We start from the raw sequence: 24456 nt of genomic DNA on the forward strand, positions 1-24456 counted from the left end.
TCTAACTTTGCGGTACCGTGATATGTGAGATAGTCCAGGCATGAGCTCTGCAGAGATGAACTAATTTTATTTTACTGTAATTAATTGAATCTTGCAAGTCTGAAAACACATTTTTCTCCCCTTGCCTTTAAAACAAAATAAAACTAAGAAGGGTCTCTTCTGAGACAATTGTCCTGTCATTCCTTCTGGAGGCTAAGATGTCTCTTATCTGATGGTTCCTGCGGCTGTAGTTCTTCCCCTGATTTCCCAAGGTCATTACTACCACATATCATTTACTCATGGACTCAACTTTCAAATAGCCTCCCTCATCATTTTGATATTCTACAAATTCAAGAATCTACTGTACGATTTAGAAAGCTATGTCAGAATATGAATATTCATAGACTGGAATAGATCAGCCAATGGGGACTGAATGGAGACATGGTAACAAGGTCAGCCAATGAATAGGCATAGCAACTAAGTTAGCCAAATGGGAGCTGATTGGTGAATTGAAACTGAAACTGGAAAACTGGAAAACTGGCATGGCTCTGTGTTAAGCTCTGAGCTCTGAAGCTGCAAGGTTTTCTGCCTGCTGTACTCTGCTTGTGTTTTGCTTGTAACTGCTGTTGGAAGAAATCTGCTCTTGGTATTGTAAATTTACTGCATGTATTATTGTGTATATAAAGAAGTTAATGAGTCCTGCTGAATCAGTTATCTGATTCTGGACTGAAAAAAAATCTTGAGAAATTCAGTATTTTTGAAATAAAAGACTGACAGAAAAGGAAAGCTTCCATATTAAAAAATTCCCTTTGAGCTGGATGGTACTTCTTGATATTAAAAGGTTAGAAAATTTGGGCCTGATTATCTTATCGACAGAAGTGAAGAGATGAGGGGTACTCTCTTGATCTCTTGAATGTGGATGATGAAAGTTGAGCTCTTAAAGAGTTTTTAAAATTTAAATCCTTCCTCCCCCATTTTAATGTTGCTGATATGGTACACAAATAATTAAAGCTTTTAAATCTTTTATTCTTTTAAGACTCACCTGTGGCAGTTCTAAACTCAGTGTCGCCCCTTGGCTTAATATTGGTTTAATAATGTATTATAATTTTGTGCTCAAAATCGTACCAATAGGTATCTGCCAATAGGTAATATTGGCACAATCTGTTATCCTTAAATCACAATCTTGCGCATCAGGTTCTATTAAAATAAAGTTCGTCATTAGCTGTCAATATTTTCAATTCAAATAGAGCTAATATACTGTACCCCATTTTGACTATCCAAAAATATTGAATATGTGGCCTAAATTGTCAGGTTGTAAAGATATTGAGATAGATAGATGGATGGATAACAGGTAGATATTAAGGAATTCAAGGTATGTAGACTTATTGTATGTATGTATATAGGGCGTATTTTTCCTTAATTTGGCATCTCCAGTTTTGTTGGTCTACAATGTTAATTATTTCTAATTATCTTGTAAGTTGGCTAATAATGATAGAACCTGCAATGTAGTTTCCTTGAAAAGTGGAAAGTTGGAAGGTCTTCCTTAAAATATGGACGCTGTGTATGGATCATTCAAAACATTTACATATGGGATCAGGTCTCCTAAGAATTCTGCTTATTGTTTGCTTGTTTTAGCTTGGTGTAGTTTACTCAATTTAGAGCACAATCTAAACTTACTTTCTCAGGAATCACTCTGATGTTATCCAATGCAATTTATTTCCTAAGTGTGTTTAGGATTTCAGCCTAAATTAACTTAAGACATCATTTCAGTTGGAGCCCAGAGGAAAAAAAAAACCTTTTGGCATAGAACAGTTTAGATTTTGTAAAACTGGTTTAAATAAAACAGAGTTGCATAACCTGAAGCCAAGGGCATAATGGAAGCTCTAAATGGTTTTTGTTTTGGTGGTTTCTGGACCCTGCTCCAATTACGATTGCCAAAAATCAGCAGCTGACTGTAGCACAAAATAAAAATGTGTTTTAAAAAAAAGAGAAACACAACCACCATAAAAATCCCTTAAATCCTACTTATTCTCATGAGTATGTTCTGATCCTATATTGTTTTTCATCATTGCTCCACCTACTGTGTCTCTTAGGATCTCCTGCAATTTATATTTAGATATCAATGTGCAAAGCATGGAAAAAATAGCTGAAGTATATTGTTCCTTGTCACGATGAGCTTGCAATTCCTTCTACAAATATGATAAATATACTGCCTACCCCAGCATCCAAATAATAAGTGAAACTATTTAAGAAGCGTGCCCCAAAACAATCATGACTAGTCAATGTGGTTTAGGAAATTAGACCACCCTGGTATGGAGTACAACTTTGCCATGGTTTTGCATGCTTAGCTGTCATTCTGTCATAAATATAGGAGGCAGGAATTAAACTTTTAATAGTGTGAAAGATACAGCTGGGTGGTCCAAATAAGTAAGTACCAACAGTATCTTTGTTGAAGTCATCCCCAAAATCATTCCAGTAGAGATTTAAGATAACATGAATTTTCTGATGTTTTAACTCCCAAATATGTAAAAATGAGTCCAATATTGGTTGTGTATGATTAACTGGTGACTAACATTTGCTCCAAGTTGAAACAAGGCATATGCTTCTGCTTAGTGCTCTTAATCTGGGATGTCATCAGTAGCAAACAAAATCCAAATTTGGTTGCACAAAATTACTGTTGGCTTTCTACTAGGAAAGACAAATCTTGCTGATTATAAAAATAATTGTCTCAAAACATTTGTGTATAATGAAGCTTATCTGAAGTTAATTACCCTTATCCAAGTGCTTCAGTTCACTGTAGAGTTGGTTCAATATATTTTTCAGGCTGAAGGAAAAGTTGAGGTTGCTTATGAAAGAAAGTATGGTGACATTTTATTTGAATAGTGGTGACTGGAGTCTATGCTCTCTGGAATCCACTATCTAGAACTATGTATGTGGACACATATCCAGGTATGGCATTCTTACTTTTTTTTTTTTTTTGCTGTTGTTATTTAAGAGAAAAATCAATATTTGGGTAGAGTACACATTTCATCCCACTACTGAGGCTAATGGGCGTTCTCACCAACAAAATGATGATTTCTATTCAGTTGTTACATGCCATGATGAACGTGGCAAGACGTAAAAACAGTCATTCTCAGCAAACAGCCTGGTGACACACACACACACACACACACACACCTTTCACAAAACACTTAAGTTACAAAAGGTAGGCTTTAATATTCCAAATTAAAAACCAGCATTTTGTCACTTTGTGCCCATTTTACAGAAGGGTGAAGCTCAGAGACATGTAATTTGGCCATTTTAAATGAAATTAAAAAATAGTAAGGAGGGATAAGAAGTCTACCAGATGCCAAGGGTGCTATTCAAAGAGCTCTCTTTGAAAATGACCCTGAAATATAAGCTGGGACAAATAGAATAACTGGACTGTTTACTGGGAATGGCAAGCATGAAGATATTATACCAATGATTTGCCATCTACACTGCTTGTTGGCACTGCTTTTGATCTAAGCTCTAAACAACTTAAGACCAGGCTACTGAAGGAATGCATGTTTTTTTAACCCTTTCATTACGAACAATTAAATCTGTTACGTCTTTTGATTCATTTTTTCCATCTGTGAGCATGAACGGATTTGTGTTTCAACCGCATTCTCAAACAAGCAGTTAAAAACCAAATAGTGACTATTTCCATTCATTCTTGGATCTCTGAATGGCTTAATAACTTTTTAAGCATTTTTCCATCTTGTGCCCACACTTCTACTATGCCACATAGCAGAATAAAGTATCCAATCTAAAAGTGGCATATATTTTCACCATCAACTGGTGCATAAAATTCCACTGATATTTTCATTAATATGCCTTCCACAACACAAACAACGTAAGTTTGTACTTTCTGAAATATACACTAGTACTTTTAAAGTTATACCTTCATTGCATTGCACGCTTCAACTCTATTCCACAGTTCAGGTTACTGTCACTGAGGCTTTTTTTCCTCCCCTCTAAGTTTCGTCACCACATGATATATCTATCTTTATTTCATTAGTTAATTAATGTTCCTTACATTTATTTTTATATGTCAAGTCATAATCTTCCATTTGCCAGATTGCCTAAAACTAGTTTCTTCTCCAGCCCACCATGGCTTGGGTCAGTTGAGGCCTTCAAACACTGCTTTTTAATTAGATATAGAAGAAATTTATTGCACTACAATCCTTAAATCATACCCACGCGACTTAAGGCATTCCTTAAGTAAGAATAGCATTCGTCACTTTGGACGCACATTTTGGCTATATTCTAACAGAGGTCTCCCAACTTGGCAACTTTAAGATTTGTGGACTTCAACTCCCAGAATTCCTTAGTCAGCCATGCTGGCTGGGGAATTCTGGGAGCTGAAGTTCACAAGTTGCCAAATTTGGAGACTCCTTTCCTAGAAGGTCAGCAAACTTCAGGATCAGCTGGTATCCAACCAAAACTAAATACAATTTAATTGAATTAAATTAAAACTTCATTTTATGACTACATATTACTTATATGATGACTTTTGATCTATTTCACAGTTCACTCATTCTGTTATGTTAAGGGGATGACTTCATAGCAACTTCTGTTGAACCTCCAGTAGACCTAAAGCCTATGGTAACCTAGAATCTCAAATTATGCTCCTCAAGTAGAACAGGTATGAGTGAAAGGCTGTCTATTCCTATATTCCTGTTCTTTTGCCGTCTATTTTATCAATACTTCTGTTTTCCGAGCCAGACAATTATTATTCAAGGCGGGAGGGTGAGAGTTAACAGAAGCAGGGCTGCTGTTTCTAGCAAAGCCTTTGCCTTTTGCTCTATGAGCTTCTCTTTTTAATTTTTTTTTCATTCTGACCTCCTACAGAGAGTCAACGTGCTCCAGCTGCAAGCTTTTTGCCCCCCTCCTATACTATCTCTAATTTCAAACCCACAAGAACATTAAAAAGTCAGTTCACATCTTCTCTCTAGTCAGTCTGCCCCCGGCTCTGTCATGGCAATATCAGCTTTATGTTAGCACAGTTCTGGAAGTTTGCCTTCCAAGTTTGCAAAATGTGGAAGAGTCAATTTGAGAAACATCCCTCTCAGACTTCAGGAGGTTCAGTTTTACTTTGGGCTTCTGAGAATAAGGCCACTGAATATTGAAACAAGTATTCTTACTCAGATGGTATGGCACCATCCCTTACGGCTTGAGTGGGTAGGCATTGAAATGTATGCATACCTGGGCACACAGACAAAGCCAGATCTCCCCAAAGCACATGTAACTCCTTCCTCCTTCAGCTTTTGGGATCTTTAATATTTGGCTCCTAGTGAAACTGGTGAAAACTGTGTTTTCATTGGCCAAGGTAAGCTCCAAGTTGGAGAAGCAGGAATGAAGACTATACTTTCTTCACCAACATTTATTTAGAAACTTTTTAATTAATTTCTTTTTGATCTAAATATCGGGAGGGAGAGATAGAGGGAGAGACGAAGGAAGGAAGATTATGAAATAGATATAGGTAGTCCTCGATTTACAACAGTTCATTTAGTAAATGTTCAAAGTTAGAACAGCACTGAAAAAAGTGATTTACAACTACTGCAGCATCCCCATGGTCAGTTAAGACACTTGGCAACTGACTCATATTTATGACGGTTGCAGAGTCCTGGGATCATGTGATCACCTTTTGCGATCTTCTGACAAACAAAATTAATGGGGAAGCCAGATTCACTTAACAACCTTGTTACTAACTTATCAACTTCAGTGATTCACTTAACAATTGTGGAGATAAAGATCATTAAATGGGGCAAAAGTCACCTAACAAATGTCTCACTTAGCAACAGAAATTTTGGGCTCAGTTGTGATCATAAGTGGAGGACCTACCTATAACATAAGTTACATCTATGTGGGAGAGAAGATTTTAACAGCTTTATACTTTAGAGAAACATCTTGGTAAAACAAATTCCAATAATGTAAAAATGGTTTCATTATTATGGAAAGATCAAACTTCTACAAATCTTTATGTATGTAACCTATACATTTATATTCAGAAATAAATTTTATGGAACTTCTTTGAAATAAATATCTATAAGACAGCAAGATATTACAAGTGCAGTTGACCTCCCCCAAGTATATTTAAATTCCACAAAGCTCAACTGGCATTAGTTGTGAATAGGTGGTTACACAGACTGGCCTGCCTTAGAACTCAGTGAGGAAAAGTTCAACATAATTCAACAACAAAGTTGCTCAACTTTGTTAAATTTTATTTATTCATTGACTGACTGATTCAATTTCTATAGCCGCCCAACTCAACCCAGTGACTTTGGACAGTTTACAGCTCTAAAATTATAAAACAATTAAAGCAAAAAACAGTAAAAGTATCCACAAAATAAATAAGTACAAATAGTGGCTGTGATAATTAGTCAACTAATAGTAAAGCCAAGTAACAGGGCCCTTAAACATTCTGAGCCTCAGGCCTGAGTACATAACCAGACCAAAGTTTTGTGAAAGGCAAAACAGAGTGTTTTGTTTTTTTAAAAATTTGATTTATATGCCGCCCTTCTCCGGAGACTCAGGGCGGCTTACAATGTGCTCAGCACATTGGGGTTCTAATTCTAATTTAATTCTAATCTCTGATGGGAGAATATTCCATAAAGCAGTGGCTACAGCAGAAAACGCCCCTCTTCTAGTTCCCACAAGTCAACACTCTTTAACTGATGGGATCTGCCACATAGCTGTTGGATTAAACTGGATGGGTAGAAACTGGGGGGAAAAAAAGACAAATTCAGGTGTGTGAACTGGCTATGGAACAAAAAGCTCCTGAACTAGCATAAAAGCCTACCTCTAAAACTTGAAAACTACGCACACTGCTTTGGGCTGCCTTTTGCTCTAATGGACTGCAAGAGAACAGCAAACGTTCTATTTCAGAATGAACTCCATGGATATCTGATAGGTATAGTCCAAATGGTCTCCCAGATGACTGATGTGAAAGATCTGAAAAGTTGGGGAAAGGAGTAGTGAAACAGCTGGGAAGCCAAAAGCAAGGAATTCTAGCCTGGGAAAGTCAGGTGGGAATTATACAATCTCCTGAAAGGAATCTCTCAGATTGCTGGATTTAATTCTGCTTCCCACAAATGGAAAGCAAAAAAAGAACTCAAGGAAGAGAAGATATACCCATGAGAGGGAGAGTTACTTTAATAAGATGGAAAATTTGCCCATTTGTGTTAGCAATTTTTGAGACAGCTGCCAGGAGACTGGGTAGTTCAATTCTTACATTTGAACTCCATTACAGGACCACTCAGCTGATCAGGACTGGTCTGCAGGGAACAATTTGAGGTTGAAAAATATCTTCAGAAAATAACCTCCTCTAAAGGAAAGGATCCAATATACCCTGCAAAGCATTAATGCTGGATGCTGGAATTCAGTGTTGGTTTTGGAAAAGTTTCCACTGTTGTTTAAAGGACAAGACAAAATGATTCATGACAACAACCACAGTTGGCTTAATCTGAAATTGAATGGACTTGATCCATTGAAAGTGATTTGGAAGATATAACTTGAACCAAGAAAAAGTTTTTTATGCTCAAAATTTGGAAAAGCGTTTTTGATTCGGAGCAGAGTTCCATGATGGAGAGTCTCACTATGGAGTTAATGGATCTCACTATGGATCCTCACTATGGATCCTGATGAAATTATATGTGTTTGTGTATGTGTCTGCATGTGCAAATGGGGTAAAGTATAATGGTTGGAGATTCTCACTTTTCCTTTGTACGCAATGTGAGTGACATGGGTGTGTTTTCTTTTGTGAATCATAGAGAACCTGTAAATCAGTACTAGAATGCTTGGTATGCAAAAGGCTTAGAGTTCAACTTGGAAAGATCTTGTCTAAGATTCTGAAAAACCACTTTCTGACAGTCCAACTTCCTCTAATTTGGATCACTCAAGATGTTTTCAACTCTAACTTTTGCCAGCCATAGCCACACGGTGAATGATGATGGGACTTGTAATCAAAAACATCTGGTTACCCTGGAGTACCCTAGTCCAGCATGTTGTGGAAAACAATTCCTGGAGATGATCCTTTGGTCTGATCTATAAGGGCTCTTTTTAGCTTCAAACAACATGATATGCTATATAGTTCAGTGGTGAAATGTACATTCTGCATAAAGGAAGTCCTAGTTCCAAACCTTGTATCCCCAATTAAAAAGATCACATTGCAAGTGATGGAGATATAGCTGCCAAAATTGAGAATAAACTCTGTAATCCTGGGTTAGATAGACAAATAGTCTGACCCAGCAATCTTTTATAGTAGTAATCATGGAAACCTTTATTTCCTGTTAGCAACACTCACCGCTACATGAAAATAACTTGTAAGCATTTGTAATGTATGATGAAGAATTTTTGCACACATAAGTTGACTTCTTGAAACTCCTTGTGTTTTCTTAGAAAACAACAGTTTAGAAGGCATTGCTTTCAGTCACCTGTTGGCAACATTATCAGGTTTTGCTTTCTAGAGAATTTGCCAGCATTGCATATTTGCCCTGATTCTCCAGGAAATACAGTGGAAATTGGCTGTTGTTGGTCCCAAGCACCTCAGCATCCTGTGAAAACACCTGACACTTATAAATTGACTGGTTTGGTTCAATGTGGTGAATCCACTTGTCTATCAGAATCAGATAGAATTGATTCATATTCACTCAGTTCAGTATGAGTGACAGGGCTAATCAGGAAAACTGACTCAGTTCAGGGGTAGAAATGATGTTTACTAACTGTTTATTTCAGGAGGATAAGTGGGAATCCCAGTAAAAAAAAGCAAATAAGAAATGAAGAAAAGACTAGTAGAATTTCTAACAAAAGTGAGCAACTTTTTACTAATTATGGAGAGCATTTAGCAAAGGACCAGAGTACAGAACAATAACAGAAGTGCTCAAGGTCATATCATCTTCATTCTCCCTGTTTCCTTGAATTTTGTAGTACTTGAATTCACCGGTATCCCTTTATTTTTGTCGTGACAGGGCTACTTGCAGGTAAAAAAGGGAAGGTCTCAACTGTCCTCTCAAATCTCACTGGCTCAAGGTTGACTCAGCCTTCCATCCTTCCAAGGTCAGTAAATGAAAACCCAGATTGTTGGGGGCCATATGCTGACTCTGTAAACCACTTAGAGAGGGCTGTAAAGCACTGTGAAGCGGTATATAAATCTAAGTGCTATTGCTATTGCTCTCCCAGAAGTTCTTTGGTTCCATTTTCCTGTCCTGGTAGGATCAGCCCAACTTTGCTTCCTCCTTAACTCCAGAAAATTAGTGAGATAAATAGTGAGTTAAATAGGAGTTCCTCAAACTTTATTCATTATTAGCCAATAACATAAACATTTAAAAATATAAGAACCATCTCCTAGGTTTATAACATGAGTTGCAGGACTACTGTCTTCCTTCCTTTGGGAATAGCTCAATCTCACAAGCATTATATAAAATGTCTTTTCTTAAAAAAAAAAAAGCTCTTGAGAGAATATTAGCCTTTCTTGTCTTACTTAAATAATCACAAATAAAATATTTGGTAGTGGAAAAAATAAAAAAGGAATGCTAAACTGCCATAAATCAGAAGAGTTCTAGTCTTGCTGTAGCCATGGAAGCCTGCTGGGTGACTTTGGGGCTGTCAGTTTCTCTCAGTCCAACTCACCTCACAGGGTTGTTGTAGTAGGGAAAATAGGAGGAGGAAGGAGTATTATGTATGTTTGTCCCTTTGAATTATTTATAAAGAAATAAAGGCAGGATATAAAACAAATGAATTCATTGGAATTGGCGGCTAATAAATTCAAATAAATAAACAAAGCACAGTAGTGGCCATGAAAATCAAAATAATGGTCAGGTTGGTTCAACACACACACACACAAAACAGGCAGCACTTCAGTCAAACCCTTATGGGGTACTTGCAGGACTACCTCCTACCGGCCTCCCACCACCCAGTGCGCTTACATAGGATTGTCCTCCTCAGGATGCCGTCGGCCAGACAATGTTGGCCGGCGGCCCCCAGGATGAGGGCGTTCTCTGTGGTCGCACCGACCCTCTGGAATGGGTTACCCACCAAGCTCCGGACAGCCCCTGACCTCCGCACTTTCCGCACCAAGCTGAAGACATGGGTTTTTCAGCAAATTCCCTGATCTGCCGTGGGGTTTTTAAGTGTCTGGGGATTTTAAATTGACTAATTTTAGTATTTGGATTGTTGTGTTGTTTTTATTTTGTGAGCCGCCCCGAGTCCTATGGGAGAAGGTGGCATATAAATTTGAAAATTAAATAAATAAATAAATAAATAAATAAATACATACATACATACATACATGCATGCATACATACATACATACATACATACCGTCTTGACTAGTCTCAGACTAGGAGAAGATGTCTAGTTGATGAGGATTTTTAAATAACATAAGGAACTCTTCTTCCAAGTTCCATAACTGCTGCAACGGTACGACAAGTAGAAACAAAGTTAGCTGTATTATTTTCTTTAATTAAAGCAATTAATTTAGCTATTTGGAAACAGCTTCTGGACTTTGAGCTTGATATGTAAAAAAAATGAAACTGTGACTTTGGGTTTTGCTGATTATCTAATCAACAAGGTTTGTTGTTATACAAAGTTGCTAGCATATAAATGTAAAAAGTTGAAGTATATGTAATAACATTATTCTATTGGGCTAAAAAGAGTTTTCTTTCTTTTGTCCCTTTTCCTTTACACCTTTATTTTCCTCCCCTACTTTCCTTTAATTTTCATTTTTCTTTGTATATTATATTTTGATAAACTAATAAAAAATTAAACACTGCAAAGGTACAATAACTTACCAGACAGAATAAAAATATCAGAGCAATACCATAAGTGTATTAGAGACAATAAATCAGTCTTAAATACTCACAATCAAATAAAGCACAATTGATATTTTTAGCTGAATTGTTTTATCCATTCCCAAGAGACAAACGTATTTCCTGAAGCAAAAGCCTGCTCCTTAATTTCTTGGATTGATTTAACTTCCTGGCAATTGTGATTTTGTTAAGAGGGTCAAAACTCCATCTTTAAGTGCTGGCTTGAATATTTTCAGGATAAAGATTTTTTTTTTTTGTCTTCCTAGGAGAAAAGGAGAGTTATCTTCCTGACTACATGGTAAAATAGGCATCTCACCTCAAGAAAACTCTTCTTGTGTTAGAAATAGTATGCACTGACCCTCCTGGTACAAGAAGATAGAAGAGGGCTATATTACAAGCAATTTTAATTGTATTTAATCAGTCTGAAAGGTTATGTTAGAGCTATGATGTATTTGTCATATCAATGCAATGCTATTGATTGTTGACAATTTTTTGGTCTTCTTGGCATATTTCCCACAGATGTAGGGTCTACTTTTTTAAAAATCAACCAATGATTGATATGATTCTTTGAGTTTGTTGGAAGAAATATCCTTCTGGGTTCAGTTCCAAATGGGGAAAACCAACTGGATTCATGGAAGTTGCTTGGAAAGAAGGTTTATTGATGAACAGGATCACATGCCTTGGAGATCTTGGGCAAAAAATGGGAAGAGATGCTGAGAGTCCCTGGGTTTTATACCATCTCTGGCTTTGAACTTCCTGGGGCACAGGAAGAGTATCCTTATCGGTTGCTGTCAGAGGTCATGGCTAGCTTTGTAGGTTGTCTGTGTGCTAAGTTTGGTTGAATCTTGTTGGCTGATGCAGTGAAGGGCGGTTAAATGGCTCTGCCTGAAGGAGGTAGATCTTTGTTATGTAGAATGGACTGGCTCAGATTTTAATGGCCCATTAACAAAGGTGGGGGGCTGAGTTTCTGCTTCCCGTTTAGGGGAAATATTCTGCCTTTTAATATTTCCTAAACTATCTCATTTTCCTAGGAGAGGGATGGGTGCTAACTTCCTACAAGTTGATTCATTGGTTATGACAGGAATTGACTGACTGGCAGTTTATTGTCCAAGCCTAAACTCATGGGCTGAGAATGTGTGACTAACCCTTAGGCTAGCCTTCATGCCTAAAGCAGGACTAGAACTTCCAGTCACCTGGTTTCTAGCTTGGAGCATTAACACTAAACCAAACTGGAATTTGGAACCAAACTCTCTATCGATTTTCAACCAAGTGTATTACCATATTTGCAAATGTGCAATCATAAGATGGGACATTGGAGTTGCAGATTTCCCATCCTTAATTTATTGACTAATTCTATATGAAAAACACATCGGGAATCTGCTTTAAAAAAGAAACAATCAAGTTAACAACTTTGCCTTTTCTGATGGTGCAAAAAGAGAGAGAGAGAGAGAGAGAGAGAGGGAAAAGGCTCTCCAGATACAGCTCTTCTGCTTTTTTGAGATTATTGGTATTAGTTAGGCTAAAAGTTATCATTGAGCAATGATGATTCTACTCATAAAAGCTCTCCGAGATGAAAGGTTTTTAGATGATCCCACAGTTCATGTGAGATTCAGTCATTCTTATTAATACAGACAGTCAATCCAGCAGCCACTGAAAGCAAAGGAGATGATCTGACTATGGAAGAGTTATAAAATAATTTCAGCTAACATGTCATATGATTTTCATATTCCAGACCTGCTCTCAACTAAAACACTGCTTTGGATGATATGTATATACCATGTGTGTATGCATGTTGACAAAATCTTCTAAAAATAACACCTAATAAAAGTGAAATATATTGTGATATTAAATATTATCAACACAGGGTACCCATTGTTAAGGCCTCTATTCATCAGAAATTCCACTTCAATGAACATTGGCTGTGGCAGCTCTCAGCAGAACCTTATCTTGATTTATGAAGCTATTCTGTGCCTTTAGCTTTTCAAGTTGTTTGCATTAAGTCATAAGTCATTCTTTCACCCAGTAGCTCAATCAACTCTGATAGCTGTCAGAAGGGGAAACACAAGAGAACCTTGAACCTTCCTCACACCCAGCTGGGAGATTTTGAAATCTAGATAAGGGCAATTTCCTCTTTGCTTTCTAAGTATAGTTAAACACAGTCACACTCACTTTTACTGGTTGCATTACTGCTGGGTTGGGAATGTGTGAAACAGAGTGGCAATCTTAAAAATGCACTTGGATTTTGGGAAACAAATACTAATTGCAAAAGCAATCTAAATGTCCTTTTAAGATTCAGAAATGGGGTGTTGAATTGCTTCTAGTTTGTAAAATCAAATGATAGACCTGAGATCAGTGGTAGATATTCTAATATGCTATGGATAGATACTTTATAAGGCATGAGCTTGTCTGCATACATCATATGTAAGATACTATCCTATGATTATCAGTAAATTTCTTTTTTAGATATGTTTTCGTGCACAACCTTCCCTTTTTTTTCAATCTTAAAACAGTAAAAATTCCAGAGATCCTACTATGTGGAATTTCTGCAATATCGAGCTTAAATATATGACAATCTTTATTCAGCTGGCAAAAAGTTAAGCTCATATTTCTTTAAAGCTCCACAGGATATTTGAACATGCATGTATATCTAACAGATTACAAGGGCATTTTAATTCTGTTTAAATTTGGAAGGCTAAGATCAATGTTTAAAAATGTGCCTGGTGTAATCCAAGAAAGTTATTATTAAGAAGGTTGGAGGGCTATTGGTTAATCTCCTGGCCATAATTGAAGAGCAGTTTCTTCACTGGTGATTTGATACATATTAATCAGTAAGTAAATATTGCTATTAATAAGAGAGATTTGAATAGCTTACAAAATTTGGCTCATCATTTATAAAATGAATTTGTAGGTTCACGGTTGTCATCAGTGTATTCTCCGGTCCACTGGCCCTCTTGAAGGTAATTCCTGGTCTCAGCCCCTCTGGAGCTGCCAGTGCTCTGGCTTATATTCTACGAGGTCTATATTAAATACAAGGCATTAAAAAAAAAAAAAAAACCTCAGAGTTTGCCCTGTATAAGTTGCAGTTATAAAAATGCACGACAAATGGGCCAAAAAACATTTTGCACTTTCTCATGAAACCAGGTGAAACTTTTAATTTTTCTCAGGATTTTGTTCTTTCTCAGAAATCTTTCTTTCCTCCTCTCCTGTTGCAGAAAATACCTACCATTTCGGTGGAAAAAGTTTTGTATTTCAGCTTGAGAGGTGATAAGCAGTTCTTGTACATCGGCCCCATCACCATGCAGCAGGGAGCTGAGAGGTTTGAAGAACTGAAATGTCACTTTTGTATATTCACATGGATTCTGGAATACAGAAACAACTAGATTTTTTTTTTTATTATTCCTGAAAGACAGTATTTCTTCAGTAAGTCAGCCCTAATTGCCTGCAGGGTGTTTGGCTTTTGTTTTGTTTTTTTTTCCTTCAGACTTGACAAGTTGTTCTCCTGAGTAGGGAATAAAATGTAATTGCTCTTGGCCATATAGACCAAACTATGTATTACATTGGCATGTGTGTGTATGTGTTGTGTTGTGTTTTATGAATAAGGCCCTACGCAGGGAGGTGGGAGGTTAAAAGTTCACACCTTCTTACTGAAACGATCATGAGAAATGAATGCCTCTAAGTCGCCCAAGAAAGCAGTTTAAAACATTTGCTGGAGGACAAAGAAAAACAAGTTAAAAACCGACTCCCAGTGGTTGGAAATCCCAAATCAGTCATAAAAAAAAATTATATGGCCCTGTAAATATTATCTTGTATGAAGATTATGAATGGCATTATTAGGTATCAATACTGTTGCTTAATCATGCAAACTGGCAGGATTTTGTCCAAATATTCCCCTTTAGTTGCTAATGACTGTGCTAACACTTAAGCTTTATCAGGATTGCAGGAAACGGGACTTAAATGTAGTGATTAATTTTTATAAAAAGAGGACAGAACCCAAGGCAACAGTTCTGACTACTAACCTTTAAATTAAGGTGTCATACACATGGCATTATTAGCGAGTGCCAGCTATGAACCACATTTAATACAAAGGACATTTTATCTTGCCTGGACGACACTTGGGAACATATGATGGTGTGAGCAGAGAATATTGCAAACTTCACAGCTAAAGGTGTGAATTCTCAATACTCCAGCAGCTGATACTATAGGAATGAGGCAAATATGCAAGTTGAATGCCAGCTTATATAAGTTTGGATTTTGCAACCAACACACCAACGCAGTATTCAAAATCACTCTTCTCCCAGTTTCATAGAAATTGAAAATTTGCAGAAAAAAAATGGTTAAAATGTATATTGCATAAATGGATGAATAAACAATGTAGAAAAATGTGTTAGAGGAAATATTTGCAGAAATTATGTACATCAGATAAAAGTGTGTGTGTGTGTGTATGTGTGTGTAGAAGCATCTGTTTAGAGGAACAGGCTTTTTAAAGATGAGTTTTACCCCCCCTCCCAATTCCCAGGATTAATGACCTCAACTTTGAAAAAAATGAGAAATTGAGAGAAACCAAACCAAATTGAATCACTTACTTGTAACTGGTTTAGAAACACATATTATCTCTGGAGATGGGGCAATATATAGCCAGTGTCATCACTATCTGAGCCATTGGTAACTATATTTTTCATTCCGCTTAATCCCTTTCTACATCCATCTAAATAGGAAGCCTATACTAAAGTCTTATAACCAAGTGCTTTATTAAAAAAAATGCTTTGCACTCCAGGTTTTACTAAGAAACAGAGGAAAAAAGTTGCTATCCACAGATCAGTTTTCAACCATGAAAATGATAGATTCTGCTTCATAGGAAGCCAGATTTCTTGTTCATATGCTTATCTTCATGTAAATAGTCCAAAATAATATGAAACCAGTTTTTAGTTGGCTATGTAGGGGATAAAAGAGTTGCTAAGTTTCTCACTAGTTTATATCTTATGAAGATGAATAGGTTAATTTATAATTACACATTTTTTTTCTAGTAAAGGTAGTCCTTGACTTACAACCATTCATTAGGTGATAATTTGAAGTTATAACGACACTGAAAAAAATTGACTTACAACCAGTCTTCGCACTTAAATCTATTGCAGCGTTCTAATGATCACATGATCAAAATTCAGTTGCCTGGCCTGTATTTAGGATGGTTGCAGCACGCTGTGATCAAGTCATTGCTGTTTGGGATCTTCCTAGATAGCTTCCAACAATCAAAATCAATGGGAGATGCTGGATTTGCTTAACAACTGAGCGAGTCACTTAACTCTGCATGATTCGTTTAACAACTGTGGCAAAACAGATCATAAAACTGAGCCCAACTTACTTAACCACCATCCTATTTAGCATTGGAAATTCAGGGCCCGAGTTGAGGACTACTTGTATTTCCTGGTAATTAATATCCAGACCTTGTAATTAAAATAAACTTAGAAGGGCGCAGAGCTAGTGCATGACAATGTCTCAGAATCATCACAGAATGCTGCCAATGTAGGGGTAAAAAGCTGTCAAGACAGGAACCATGATACTATGAAATGTCTTCATGACACATATAAAAAAGAGGCTTTACTCACAAACTGGGGGCTGCCATATTACCTTTTTTTAACTTACTCACAGACATCCCTGTGGCGGTGCTTCATTTCCACACAATAGAAACGGAATAATATTCAACATATGGAATGTAAATTGAATTTTGCTCCCATTTTGCAGAGAACGAAGGCCCAGCATGTCATTCAAAGGATGGGTTCGTTCTGCCTACAACAGATAAATAAGCATGGAAGAAAGGAAATTCTATTTGGAAAAGCAGTGTAAAGAAATCTATTTTTTTAAAATTGTACAGGAACAGGCCAGTTTAATTCTTTTGATGGCCTTGTGAAGGATTTACTTTAAAATGTTTTTCTCTGAAGGCTGATCAGAAAAAATAAATATATAGACCGATAGACAGACAGAAAAAGATATAATATGCTGGAGAAACAAAAACGCTGAAAGATATTAGATGCTCCCATTAAGCCCCATTATAACTTCCCATTTATAACCGATTGCTGAAACATTTCCACATTTTTCTCCTGAGTGCAATGAAAAAGTATGTAAAGTGATACTTCTGGCTTGGAATAGCTTGGAAACACCAGGGAATTTTTACTTCCACCTACTCCCTCCCTCAAGGTTGTCTAGAAAGTTCAGCTACCTTTTCTTATCATAAAAAAAAATGAGGAGAGAGAGATTAATCAAATAAAGGAAAGATTCCCTTGCCTCTATTTTCTTTGTCTCTTTTTTGAGAAAGAAAATATTTAAGACTGTTCTTGCTGGAGGGAGCTTCATGAGATTTAAGTATAGTATTTTCTTACTGCAGCCTTCCCCAACTTGGTGCCCTTCAGGGATAAGGTACAGATAAAATCTGGCTTGACTGCTCATGGGCATGGCCTTGGAAGTTTTGTGGAAACAATACTAAAATAGATTGTCATTGACTTCTTCCTGGACTTGTTAAAAACTTCCTTTTCTGCAAGATCCAATCCGGGTTGGTCACCGGGATCAGAGATTTAATTTGAGATTATCTGATGATATCCCTCTCCCTCCTCAAAAAAACATATTTGTGTGTATTGCTAGCTTTTAGAAATCAGTCAACAGCATTGCAAAGAGAAATCTATTTATTTATTTATTTATTTATTTATTTATTTATTTATTTATTTATTTATTTATTTATTTATTTATTTTGATTTCTATACTGCCCTACTCCCAAAGGAGTACATACAAAATTTAAAAGTAGAATAAAATCAAATTAAATAATTTTGGCTAAGCATTCTCTTTGATATCGTGGGCTGGGATTTTCAAGTTCTCCAGAATTTTGGAGACAACTAAGTTATTGTGGATGTTATATTTACAAACCATAAAGCTGGAGAGATTCTTTGAGTTAAACTTTATATGATTTTCAGCCCAGTTTGAAAAACTTTCAAAAAATCGAATAGAAAATCTAACTTTAGCTGATATGTAAGTTTTGATAGACTCTTCTTGACTTAAAATTATTCTCGACAGTTAGTGTCAGTGTATAAAAGTTCATTCATTGGAATAGACATGGCAACAGGTCAGCCTCTTTGGTGACTCACACAGTTTGGAGCCTGGGCATGGCTTAACTTGACTGTTATGTATAAAAGAGTTGGTTTGTCCTTGCAAACCATAGCTTCTGTGATTATATTGATTTTGTGAATTCTGGTTGTTCTGGCTTCTGCTGCATGGGTATTGTATACATGCATCATGCTTTATATTATTGTATATAAACAAGTTTTTTTTATACATGAATTCTGCTGAATTATTTACTTGTGTGCTGGTTGGATTGCTGCAAACTCTAACAGTTAGTTAATGCCTTCTTGGGAACCAATATGAAATATAAACTTCAAAACTAGTTGGAAATCTCTCCTTCATATGTAGGTGTTATTTTACTCTCAGAAAGAAAGAATGGAAAAAAGCAAATCTTCAAATATCTTAATAGACCACAGTGATGGATACTGTACTGAAACTAACTTTGGCCTCATTTTAAATCGAGGATTGCTTCTGTTTAAAGAGGAGTCCTTGTTGCAATGTCATAGAAGCTCCATGAATTAGATAATAGGTCAGGCCAGAAAGTTGCCAAAAATAGTTGCTGGGTTCATAATTCCAGTGGTGATGGGGCAATCTGATAATTGTGAGAAAGATAAATCATGTCTCTTTCAAATGAAACTTAACATGTCAGTTAACTTCCTTGCCAAAAATTAAAAATGGTTTGTTATTATCTTCTTCAGGGGTATATATTCAATTTTATATTTTAATCTATATAACTGGGGTTTTCCCATCTAAGTAGTACTAACTAGATCAAGATTAGCCTAATCTGATTAGGTGATGCTATCTAGTTGAGTAATATCTATGATATGGCATCATAAAAGGGAATGTGCAAGAGATTTAACCTCTTTTTTATTATTGTTTGAAAAAAATGGTGCTTATGTACTTGGCATTTAGTATATCAATTTCTGAATTTTTGGTATATGTAACAGTACTGTTACAAGTACAAAAGATAAACTTGTTACTAACATGTCAGAACATGTTTACATACACACTATTTCCATCTCTTTCAATTTCATTTCATCTAATTCAGCATTGTCCATGAACAGAATTTATTGGAATGTTTGAAAATTTTGTAAGTTCTAATATACAAGTTGATAATTTACAGTGAAGTTTGCATAATTTGCATTTAGAACAGTAACTATGGTTAATGGACTCAGACTTGGAGGATAACTTTAAAATAAAATATCACTCAAGCATATTCACGTTTGAACAGGGCACTGAATCTAAACCTTTTACAAAAGTTGTATATATGGAATCATAGTTATAGTGTAATCTTGATTGATGAATTGTGTAATCTAGTCACTTTGAACTCCTAGTTCAGTGATGGCGAACCTTTTTGGCACCAAGTGCCCAAACTGGACTGCGTATGTATGCGTGTGCATCAGTGGTGGGTTGCCCCTGGTTTGCACCGGTTCTATAGAACTGGTAGTAAAACCGGCAGGAGGCTCCGCCCACTGACCCTGATGTCACCAAAATGCTTCTTCGCATGCGCAGAAGCTTCTGCGCTTCCGCGTGCGACCCCATTACAAACCAATAGTAAAGGTAAGTAGAAGCCACCCCATGTCCATGTGCCAGAGCACCGAAAACCAGAAGACCAGCTGGCCAGCACGTGCATGCCTGTTTTTTGGGTGTTTTTGGCCATTTTCAGGGCTGTTTTTAGGCTATTTTCAGGCCATTTTCTGGCACTCCGGCTCCCACGTAGACCATTTGGAAACCAGAAGAGCAGCTGATGACAGCGCACGTGCCCAGAGAGAAGGCTCTGCATGCTATCTCTGGCACACGTGCCGTAGGTTCGCCATCACGGTCCTAGTTACTTTCTCCATAATGATCTATGTAACCATTAAGTGTAATCTTAATGATTCAATAAAATAATATGACTTAGATTTTTTTTATCACCTTGCTAATATATGCTTCCATTCTCTTTCTATAAAACCTCAGTTGCCTTAAAATCAAGGAATTATTAAATTCAAGAAATTAGAATGATTACCAAGCTCTACTTGGTAATGAAATTATCAGCAGCATTTGAATTTTGCTGCATTCTTATTCCCCATCACAGGAGAATCTGTTTGCAGTCAGAATCTGTAAAACAAATCCGTGGTGCAGAGCAACTATGATTGAATTATTCTGGCATAAAAAGAAAACATCAGCTTGCTTAAAAATAGCAATGCTAGCTAAGAAAATAAGGGCCAAATGTGGTGAGGTGTCATTCATTCACTTTAGTATAGAGATAGTGGTTATTAAGCAGGAAAGGTCCAGCTTTATATGGCAGGTTTGGGAATTAAAAAAAAAAAAGCAGCAGGTTTCATGTGAAGACTTATTAGGAAATAAATCTGTGTGCCTTGTAAATTCCTTATAAATAAGTATGATGAGGTCACACTTGGAATACCGTGTCTAGCTTTAAGAACTATATATCATTGTACAGAATATTGCAGAGCTGGAAAAGAAGCAAAAACATACAAACAAAATATGAGGTAAGATTCTATTGCTCAGAAACTGTCAGAAGGTGCCTAAATTGGAATATTTGTGAAATTGATATAGTATCGTGTTGACAGAGTGGGGATATCAATGTTTTTTTGCTGTCTCTCCTAATAATAGTGTGCGAGACATCCAATTTAGGCAGTTGGCAAATCCATTCATTTTTCGAGGCAGGATGGATTTTGAACAAGGTTGAGGATTGCATTAAGGGTTATCACTACTAGCAGATTGTTTACAAATGCAATGAAGTTGTTGTTTTATTGCCAGGCCATATTCAACTAAAAAGTGGCTCAGTTTTGGTATGGAATGGAGAGAAGGCCTTTTTTTGAACTTCATCTCAGATAGCAGAATATTATAGACTGGCACTGCTCCTAAGAATACACCTTCCTCTTGGAAGGGTAGTTGTATGATATTGTAATGACTTCAAAAGATAGGTAGTATGTGTCTTTTTGGGGGGGGGGGAGATTTGGGGTCAGTTTGGAAGGCTGAGTCAACCTTGAGTTGGTGAGATTTGAACTGCCAAACTGCAGCTAGCAGTCAGCTGAAGTAGCCTGCAGTACTGCAGGCTACTTGACATTTGTAGTGTCCTGGGATCATGTGATCACTTTTTGTAACCTTCTGACAAGCAAAATCAATGGGCAAGCCAGATTCATTCAGTAACTGTGGCAAGAAAGATTGTAAAATGGGGCAAAATTCACTTAACAAATGTGTTGCTTAACAACAGAAATTTGTGGCCATAAGTGAAGGACTACCTGTATGCAGCATCCTGCAGTCGTAGGACTGAGATTTACAAAGATTTGCTGAAAACTGATATTTTCTTCCAGTTTCAAGCAAAACTGGCCCATAGCAAACCATCGATTCATTTAATGACAGTGGTGGTTGCTTAATGACTGTGCCGATCACTTTACAACTGCAACATTCACTTAACAAACACCACAAATAAGGTCATAAAATCAGGTTGGTTACATGCCCAATCTGCTTTACAACTATCACAAGTTATACCCATGATGGGTGGGAGGACCAGTGGTAGGTTGCCCCCGGTTCGCACCGGTTCTATAGAACCGGTAGTTAAACCAGCGGGAGGTTCCGCCCACTGACCCTGACGTCATCAGCGTGGCCCCACTGTGAACCGGTAGTAAAGGTAAGTAGAACCCACCCCTGGGGAGGACTATCTGTAGGATAAATGGGAAGTGACATATAAATATATATTCTTGGGCCTAGAATGATGCCTGAAACATATTTTTTCAGGGGTGCCTGAAAGGGCGCTGAAAAAGTTGACAATGTCAACCATGTGGGATGGAGGTGCCAAGTTGACTTTTTGACTGCCATATTCCCTTACCCTATGTTCTTCTCCTTCTGTTGCTATGCTGCATTGGTCATGAAGGTTTCTTTTTTGCATGAGCACATAAGAATAAAACAATGGCAAAAATAAAGAAATCATCCACTTTCATTAAAATGAAGTTTACTGCATTTATATTTCTGAAAACAAACTCAGCATTATTCTTGGCTTAATGTGTTACATTTAACCCCAGAAAAATCTATACGATTTCTGAAGAAATTGATTAAAAAACAAAAACAAACGGGACTTCACAGGAGGAAGAAACAAGAGCTGTGCTGGCGCAGTGGTTAGAGTGCAGCACTGCAGGCTACTTCTGCTGACTGCTGATTGCCAGCAGTTTGGCAGTTCAAGTCCCACCGGCTCAAGAGTTGACTCTTTCATCCTTCTGAGATGGGTAAAATGAGGACCCAGATTATTGGGGCTTCATTTTACCGTTGGCAATATGCCGACTCTGTAAACCGCTTAGAGATGGCTGTAAAGCACTATGAAGCGATATATAAATCTAAGTGTTATTGCTATTTTTAATTGCATTAGCAAGTCAGGAAAAGCTTTCAACTTCAGTTTATAAAGCATCTGTTTTTTTCTTCTGCCAGTTTTGGAGAACATTGTAGAGTATGAATCAGGGGTGAAATGCTCCCGGTTCGGACCGGCTCGGGCGAGTAGGTAGTGATGGCGGCGGGCAGTTTGGAGAACCGGTAGCAAAAATCCCTGCCCCCACCCCCCATGCCCAGCTGAGCCCCGCGATCATCAGAGCCTTTTTTTCCTTTTAAATGGCTCTGACCAGCCAAGCTCTGACATCCCAGCTGAGTTGCCTGCTAATTAGGCAACTCAGCTTGGATTGCCAGAGCCATTTAAAAGAAAAAAAGTTTCTTTTTTTCTCCCCGCCCCCCAGCCTCCAGCTTGCTTACCTTAGCTGCTGACTGCATGACGATCGCAATCCATGCATCAGCAAGCAACTGGATCTCCCTGCCTGCAATCAAGCTCATCGGTGAGCAGCTCTATCTGCAACTTTAAGACTTGTGGACTTCAACTCCCAGCAAAGCTGGCTGAGAAATTCTGGGAGTTGAAGTCCACAAGTCTTAAAGTTGCAAAGGTTGGAGACCCCTGTTCTATTGGGTAAGTTTTTTCCCCTTTGGGAGCTTTAAAAAAAATAATTAATTGGGTTTTTTTTTAGTTGTTCTTTTTTTAGACTTAGCCATTTAAAGTTTAGGAAGTTTTAAATTTAGCTGTTTATATAAAAATAAAAATAAAATAAAATAATATTTGTGCAGTTTTCTGAGTTTTAGTGTGTTTCTGTAGTGTTTCACTCTAACTACATAAACACACAAAATCTCACAAAGCTGTATGTGGAATTTTGTGTGTGTAAAGTGTGAAAGTTGGTTTTTTGGGCTTTTTGTGGCTGTGTGAGGTTCCTGCTTGTTGCAGGGGCCATTTTGGGTCTAGCACAGCTGCTTTTACATTGTGGGTGAGCCAGTTGTGTTGTGTTTTGTAGGTTAAAAAAAGGCAAAGAAGTGACATTGACTTGGCCACGCCCACCCAGTCACCTTACCACCAAGCCCCATCCACTAATTAAGCCACGCCCACAGAACTGGTAGCAAAAAATTTAGATTTCATCTCTGGTATTAACTAATCTTCCTGAACGTGGAAGTCAAAGATCTTTTGCCACACTGGGCTTAGAAAAAAAATTATAGCATTATTATGAAAGAAGAGTTGTATAATATCTTGGAAAGAGGCCCACTCAGTTTAAAATATTGTTTTGCATTTGGCTAGAACTACAGATACTGGGCCTCACAAAATTCACCTGAGGTTTTATTCAAATACTAAAACAGCAACAAGTCAGGAAAACTGTACAAGAGTTTAAAGTGATTTGATGCAAATTGTAATAACGATTCTACAGAGGATACTAAGAGGACCATAGGACTGTTAAGATAGAAGGTAGCATAAATATATTGAAAATATAGGGGAAAGAGAACAATTTATCTAGTTTTGTTTCCAGCTGGAAACCACTTCTGAACTTTGTGCTTCAAATGATAAAAAAAAATATGAAAGTTTGATTTTAAATTTTATTGACTACATTGACTTTGTTGCTAGATAAATGGTCTGTAATACCATATTTTTTGGAGTATAAGATGCACTTTCTCCCCCACCGCTAAAAGAAGGTGAAAATTTGGGTGCATTTTATACACCGAATGTAGCCCCACCCACCCGCCAACCCCCACCCTTCGGCCTCCGCGTGTCCTCTCAAATGAAGATTTTGGAGGCTTTTGGAGGCTGCAAAGGAGCCTCTCAAATGGAGAGCCTCTCAAGCAGCCTCCAAAATCTTTCTTCGTTTCAAAGGAGCTTCTCTTTGCAAAGGCAACCTCTCAAATGGAGCTTTTGGAGGGTGAAAAAGCGAGGCACAGAGGCCAAAATGGCAACCCGGAACAGCTGCTGCCTTGCCGGACTGGTTATGTGCTTCCCCTGCTGTACTCACTGGAGCCCACTGCGATGATCAGCTGCATTTTTGAAGCTGCGTATCTGCCCCAACGAGGCGCATGTGTGCTCACAACCAGCAAACCTGTTGCTAATGTTCACCTCTGGGAATAGCTGATTGGGGGTCTTCTGGGAGGCCGATCTGGGAGGTCGATCCACCTGCCAATCAGCTGCTTGTGCTGAATCCGGCTAATGTGCTGAAGCTGACCAGGCTGTTTGCTAAGGACACTAGCAGAGGCA

At 37.5% G+C, this 24456-nt stretch overlaps 1 long non-coding RNA gene across 1 annotated transcript; it reads left to right on the top strand.

Annotated features, from left to right (window-relative positions):
* Nucleotides 1–458: 458 nt before the first annotated feature.
* Nucleotides 459–14333, top strand: LOC117654984 (uncharacterized). The gene is made up of 4 exons (XR_015734114.1): nt 459–2928; nt 4530–4645; nt 8970–9057; nt 14021–14333. It is a non-coding gene; the product is annotated as an uncharacterized LOC117654984 (long non-coding RNA).
* Nucleotides 14334–24456: the final 10123 nt, after the last annotated feature.

Source organism: Pantherophis guttatus, chromosome 4, assembly GCF_059756535.1.
Source record: "Pantherophis guttatus breed Tessera chromosome 4, ASM5975653v1, whole genome shotgun sequence".
Lineage (NCBI taxonomy): Eukaryota > Metazoa > Chordata > Lepidosauria > Squamata > Colubridae > Pantherophis > Pantherophis guttatus.